Below are 7,695 nucleotides of genomic sequence, written 5' to 3' on the forward strand. Positions count from 1 at the left end.
TTCCTAAAATTTTGGCTCACCAGATGTAATTGTAATATGTTCAATAATTAATTTACATTATTATATTTAATTATACATTAAGTAACTTTTGTATCAGACATAATTTTTATTAAATTATTATTTATGTTGTAAATAAATTGCAATACTCAATTAATGAGCATACAAGATGGATCGATTTAAATCGATGACCTTGTAAATCAGGATATGTATAAAATCGAAGATATATTAATTTATAATCTTTGAATATATCTTGATGAATAAAATATTTTCGTTTTCTCTAGTAAATTACCCATATACATACATATAAATTTATCAAATACCAATTCCATTATCTTGATAAGTTTGACATAAGAAGATAGGTAATAAGATTATCAAAATTATTCTTGATGAGTCTGATATAAGAAAGGAAGATTTCACATTTATTCCATTAACAAAAAGTTTGCCCCAGCTATTTAAGTTAACGTGCTAAACTATAGTCGGCAAACAGGAACAAAGTACTAGCAATTAAATGAACATATTAATCAAAAACACTATAAATCCAGACCAAATATATATCAGTTGACTATTTCTTCTAGAACTTGGGAAAAAGGATCAAAGGTTCGATGCACAGGTGACGTGTTATATTCGTAAACATTTATGGCGCGAGATAAATTAGAATTTGTTGTGTCAAAAATATTGTTTTCTACGTAGTCTATGTATGTATGTATGTGTGGACTCTGTTTCCGCACTTAGACGCTCAATAGGTCCATTGTGCGTAAAGTCCTGGCTAACTAAGCCAGCCTAACTCCTTCCAGAAGCACAGAAGTCTCCTGGGCACCTCGCAGGCTTCACGGAGCGACCTCACTGTTCCGAGGATTTCTACACGTTGCTTAGTCACAGCCTCGCATTCCAGGACTACGTGGGTGACTGATTCCTCTGCGCTGAAACAGCCTCTGCACAGGGGGCTGTCTGTCGCGCCTAGGACATAAAGATGTTTATTAAGGAGACAATACCCGTAATTGTCCCTATCATTGTTTTCAGATTTATTCTATTCGAGTTTAGAAGTTGTTTGGTAAGCTGTCGGTTGACTGCTGGCAGAGCCATTTTGGGTTGTCTGCAGCCCGCACCTTGTGACCAACGTTGATGTTGGAGCTCTGTGGATCTCTGGCATACCCAGGCTCGCACCTGCGAGAAGGATAAGGGAAGGAGCGGATACGGACCTGCAGGCCTCATCTCCGAACCTCTTCTCGCAAGCTCATCGGCAGCATCGTTGCCAAGTGATCCACTATGTCCCTTGATCCACTGCAGGGTAACTCTGTTTGTCAGGGTTATTGCCTCCAGTGCATCGTGACACTCCAGTATCAGTCTACTGTTGGCCTTTTTGCTTACCAACGCCATCAGCACAGACGCACTGTCGGATACGAACTTAATACAAAAGTTATTAATTCCTAACCGCTGCACGGCTCTGGCTGCTTCAGTTATAGCGACACATTCGCACTGAAAGATCGAGCTGTATGTGCCCAAGGGTAGGTGCATGTTGATATTGAGATCAAGAGAGAATATGCCAGCTCCAGAGCCACAGCCTGTTTTTGAGCCATCGGTGTCTATGCGCAGCTCATTCAGGGGTGATCTATCACATTCCTCTTCTCTCATTTGCACATGGTATCTTCTGTTAAGTATGTTCTGATTTGCGATCCTATCACATGGAGCGGCTAATAGAGGTTGGTACTCTATCACCCTGTTAAGAATCGCTGTGTGTGTGCTGTAGTGATTTTTGCCCCATAGATCCAGCACCTTCAGCCTGATGGCAGCCAGTGCCGCCTCCTGCTGTATGTGTAGGTCCAGAGGCAAAACTTGTAGGGCTATCTCCAAAGCTGCAGTAGGCGTTGTTTTCATGCAGCCGCTTGCAGCGGACAACGCAAGCCTTTGGAAGCGTCCAAGTTTGATTACTGCCGTTTGGAGCTCTGTTCTCGGCCACCAAACCAGGGCTCCGTAAGCTAGCATTGGCCTGATTACGGCAGTGTATAGCCATAAAGTAATCTTAGGCGATAGACCCCATTTCACGCCAAGCATCTTTTTGCATTGGTAAAGCGCAATCGTTGCCTTGCTTAGCTTGTATTCCAGGTGTTTATTCCAGAGCAGTTTACTGTCTAGAATTACACCTAAGTACTTCGTGTTTTCTTTTAGTTTTAATTCTGTGTCGAAGAGTTTTGCGGTCCAAGGACTCTTCGGTTAGTAAAAAGGATCAGTTCTGTTTTTGATGGGTTGACAGATAGCTCATGTTGACTGCACCATCTCTCAATCAATCTGAAAGCCTTCCTCAGGAGGTCACATAAGGTACTTTCAAAGTTCCCCGATACAAGGATTGCTATGTCATCCGCATACCCCACAGTGTAGAGATTGATAGCGTTGAGTTTTATGATGAGCTCATTTACCACTAGATTCCACAGGAGCGGTGAGAGGACACCACCCTGTGGGCATCCTCTACTGACAATACCGCGTGTGGTGGTATTCACGGTAAACTGTATAGCTCGTTGTCTTAACATGTTGTTGATCCATTCTGTAAGGGTCGATGGTACTCCACATGTCTCGAGTGCTCTGGTAATGCTTGTGAAATTCGTTTTGTCAAAAGCACCCTCTATGTCAATAAATGCGCCTAGGGTTGACTGCTTTAGTTTCAGGGAGTTGCCAATGCGAGATACAACGCTGTGTAGTGATGATTCAGTTGATTTGCCGGAACTATAGGCATGTTGATTTGGATGAAGGAATTCTGATAAGGTTACCCGACTGCGTATCTCCAGGTCCCCCAACCTCTCTAGCGTTTTAAGAAGGAATGAGGTGAGACTAATGGGTCTGAAGAATTTTGCCTGGGTATAGTCATCTCTTCCTGGTTTCGGGATAAATATTATTTTTACTTCCCTCCATTTCAGAGGTATATAGCGATGTGCTATGCAGGCTCGGAAGACTGAGACAAGATAGTCTACTATTAAGTTCCCACTCCATCTCAGTAGACCAGGGAAAATGCCGTCCAAGCCGGCCGCTTTAAATGGTAGAAACGAGTTGATTGCCCATGCTACCTTTTCATACGTGATCATTTTGTCTGCTACTTGCCAGTCCGAGCTGACCGTGGCTCTTTCCGAGTAAGGTTGCCATGACTGCTCATTAGCAATTATACAGCCTGGAAAGTGGGTTGCCAGAAGTAGTTCACAAGTTTCTTCATCTGTTTTTGTAAATGTATTGTCAGGTTTTTTGATGCAGCCGATCGAGTGGTTTGTCACTTTAGACAGACATGATTTCACTCTGTTAGCCTGGTTGTTATTTTCGATACTAGTGCAGAAGTGTCTCCAGCACTCCTGCTTTCTAATACGTAGTAGTTTTTTGAATCGCCTTCTCGCGATTGTATATTTTTCCCAGTCGGTTGGCAGCCGTGTGTTCCCTGCTCTGTTGAACAGCCTTCTGTTTGCCACCCTGTCTTGGTATGGTAAGCGGACACGACTGCTCATAGCTTGTCACGAGTAGGGACGTAAGTTTGTTAACATGTGTGTCTATGTCCTGTACATCTATGGTTGTTGGTATTGTTAGTTTGGCTACTTCTGAGCTGAACAGTCTGGAAAATTTTACTGAGTCAGTTCTCCGAGGTATTCTTCTTGGTTGTGGTTTTGGTAGATCTCCTTTGATTGCAAAGCGGATCCACCTATGATCTGAGCAAGATAACTCGTTGGACACGTGCCAGTCATGTATGTGATCTGATATACCTGCTGATACCATTGTTAGATCTATTATGGTTTGTGCGCGCGCGTTAACAAATGTTGGTTCTGAACCGCTGTTGGCTAGGATAAGGTTATTGCTGAGTATAAAATTAAGCATTTCCTCACCTCGTGCGTTAGTTTTGGCATTACCCCATAGCAAGTGATGTGCATTGGTGTCTGCCGCGATGATGAGCTCCAGTTTTTCCCTCTCACAGTATTCGGCCAGGAGGCTTAGTTCTGGAGGGGGCACGTCCTCGTCGCCCGGTAAGTAGGCCGACGCCAGGACGATGTCTGGATACTCGTTCCTGGGTAACCTAACAGCTGTAAGGTCCCTTGAACATAGTTCGCTTAGTATTATTAGTATTGCTGGTACATGTTTGGGTATTATAATGCAGCATCTTGGGTTACTTACGGAGGTGTCCAGTAAGGTTTTACCGCCGGTGTTACCCAGTCCACATATGTTGCCATTCCTGATCCACGGCTCTTGGATCGCAGCAATGGTCTTGGGGTTGGTCTCCAGCAGTCTGCGCAGGGAAGCCGACGCTGTTTGGCTGTGCTGGAGGTTTGCTTGGACAAAGTCAGTCCGGCGTAGGGGAGGAGCGCAGACAGCTGTCGCTGAGTTCACTCCCCCCTGTCTCCTGAAATAGCTCATCATCCGAGGTTAGTTGTGCCGTCTCCATGGGGGTCTCGACTACTCGGTTGTCCGCGGTCTTCCCCGTCTCAGACGTGGGAGGCACCGGCCCCGATGTCGCCGTCCCCAATGTACAGGCTGTTGTTTGAGGTTGGGCGGGAGTTACCACTGAGGACTCATCTTTATCTAGAAGTCGGATATATATGTTCCCCAGTAGGTAGTATATGCGCCTTTCCTGGGCTTTTATCGTTATTATCTCAGACTCCGGCACACGAAAGAAGAGGGACACGCCAGTTGGGTCCTGTGTTCTGCGTGCATGTGTCAGGGTCCATGATCTTACGTTAAGGTGGCGGTTCTGCCTCGTGATCAGTCTCATCAGATTCTCCGTAGTGCCAGTGTACTCTGGTACATGTAGGAGACAGGGAACCTTTTTCGGGATTGCCGATTGAGGCCGAACCACCAGCTTGGTGTCTGGTATGGGGTTAGTGATGACATCACAGACTCCGGTCAGCCAGCTCAGTGAGAAAGCGTCCTCGCACCAAATTTTGAGGACACCATCTGAGTGGTGCGCTTTACCCCGGAACCTGATGTCGTTGGGTTCTTTTGTTAGGGAAGCTTCAAAGTCCGCCATGAGCTCATCGTGAAGCTTACCCTGTATTTGTAGGCGGATATTTTCCACCTGTTCGTGCGTCATGTCTAGGAAGGGCTCAGCCATCACAGCAACACAGAATTCATTATTCCTGTACGATGCTGCGGCCTCCGCATAACTGGCCGAGGTCCCTCCCACCGTTCGGGGTCAATTAAGTTTAATCCTTTTTCGTTGCCCCGTTGGTGTCACGAAATCCTCTGGCCGTTCGCGTTTTTGGCCCTTCGTTTCCTGGTTGACTCTAGTTTTCTTGGGATTGTTGTTGCTGTTAGGGTTTTTGTCGTGCTTAGAGCCGTCTGGCTTTAGCGCGGCATTAGACCCTAGTGGCCTCGGTGCCCCTTTCCTTCCCCCAGATGCCTTTAAGGCTCCAGGGGTAGATTTTGGGGCCTCAAGTAGCCTCTGAGCATCGGTTGCCAGCTTCTGCTGATCCGCCGCTCTTCTGGCTTTCTTGAGCCGTCGCCTCTTTGATGCACTCATAACTGTGGTCATGGTTGGCTCCTGAATTGCGGATTTCAGGGCTGTCATGTCCATAGATGAGGATGGTGCACTGAACGAATCCTCCGTTGAAGCCTCGGTCCTCCGCATCGGTCTTACCGCAGATGCCTCACCTTCGGACGCAGACAGTTCTGTTGCATCGTACGGAGTGGCCTTCTTTGGTTCAGCCGGCGCAGTTGACCCGGCCGCAACATTGGTCGCGTCCCTGTGCGGTGGTGTTATTGATCCAGTCGGAGAGGGTACGGTCCTGGGCGCAGCCCGGCTTGGCGTAACCCTAGTCGCTTCCCTCTCCTTTGGAAGCTTAGACGCTGCCCGAATAGGTGCATCTGTGCGAGTTGCAGGGGCATCACAGTGTCGTGCCACTGGTGACTTGCACCGTGGCTCGTCCTGAGACGCAACCCTTAGGTTTTTGTTAGTTGGCGCATTTTTAGGTGCAGCCTTGTGTTCGTTATTTTGTTGAGCCTCTTTATCCATGAGGTAAAAGGAGATATTTCACCGTCAGAGCTCTACACCCGCCACGGAGTCCTCAGTCGGGGACGTCACCTACTCAGCAGGTAGACGCCAGAGCTACTCTTTCGGTATAGAGCCAGGGCGTGGGCAGACAGACGCGTCCGCACGCTGCAAGGAAGTACGGAGCTGTTCGCATCCCGAGACGATGGAGCAAACTCACCCCGAGTCCCGTGCTGCGCCGACGCCCCCCCCCCCACACCCCGACTCTCGCTTGGTAGCCCTCTTACGGGATACCGCAGCTGGTTGACCAAGGGTAGCTAACCCATGGCCTCCCGTGTGAGGAGAAATCCGAACCAAAGAGGTGTGTTGTGTGCAGCGCACAACTGTTAACCGGCGCACTGCTACACTCAACCACCAGGACTCCTTCATCCCCCCGTACGGGTCCCCGCGCACCCCCCTCTACGTAGTCTATTTATTCTAATCAAAGATTTTGTATGTAAACTTTTATTCGTGAGGATAATTTTAATTTTAAATTTTTGGCCAAAAACCAATGCGTATTATGTAACGATTATAGTTTTCTACTAATCTATAAAATAAAATGTGGCTAGATAACCATAAATAAAGCACAATGATGGTCTAACGCAATCGATAAATACTAACAATCAGGCACCGATTTCCTATTTCGAAAGATGAGCCTATTTAAAGAGAAAAAAAGAAAGAAAACACTATGCTTAGTGGGTATACTACCTTGAAGTACTACTACCATACTACCTTGAAGCTATAGACGCTTTAAAAATAAAATTATTTATAAATAAATAAGTAAGAAAAAGAAGAGAACTTACAAAATGCATCGGGTTTCCCATCCCAGCCGGTTGACAATTGACATTCTAAAAGATAAATTTTGCATTTTATCTTAAAAGACGTAATACCGTGATGGTCGAGAATTGAAAGTGGCACGTTATTCCAGCCTTTACTGTAATGAATCGTATAGCGACAATACAATGCTCTACTCTATGCCAGATTATTAATTCCTATTGTATGATACGTTTGACTTGTGTCGCCTGTCCATTTAAGCGTACTATATAAGTTTACGGTGTCGTTTAACACCAAAAACAGTGACGAAAGAAGTAACTGTCGACTAGCATTCATATTTAGTTATTAAATGTCACGACCGGATACTGTATTGATATTTTTGTAAGTATGTGTAATTTTGCTTAAATTTTGAATTTAAATGAAACGCGTTTTCGAAAGACTTTTGCGATTTTTTCTTGATCATTGTTCTTTTTCCTGATAGCAGAATCAGTATCATCAGGAATGAAATGTAAAGTTGGATGTTATCTGTATACTTATGATACTGTAAGTGTCACACTATATTATGAAACCACTTGATTGGAAGCTAAGCTCAGAATTTAACACTTGACAGTCTTACCTTATTACTTTAACCATCTCACTACGTTCTTTAAAAAAAATAGCAAACCATTTCACCGCTTCCTCAGAAATTTGAAGTAGGATAGTTAAACCAAGAGCAACGCACAACGTAAGAGCATCAAAATTACGTGTATAATCCAACGATACCAGTATTGTTACCTTGCTAGTGTCCTTTGCCCTTAGAATATTATCCATTATGTCCATGTCCATCATCCATGTTTCATAGCGATTGGAATTATACCGGCAAAATATTTGGTAGAACGAATGGCGCCGAAAAACGCATGGCTAGATCAATGCGAGTTGGCATTGATTTTGTG

The sequence above is a fragment of the Pieris brassicae genome, chromosome 4, assembly GCF_905147105.1.
Source record: "Pieris brassicae chromosome 4, ilPieBrab1.1, whole genome shotgun sequence".
NCBI lineage: Eukaryota > Metazoa > Arthropoda > Insecta > Lepidoptera > Pieridae > Pieris > Pieris brassicae.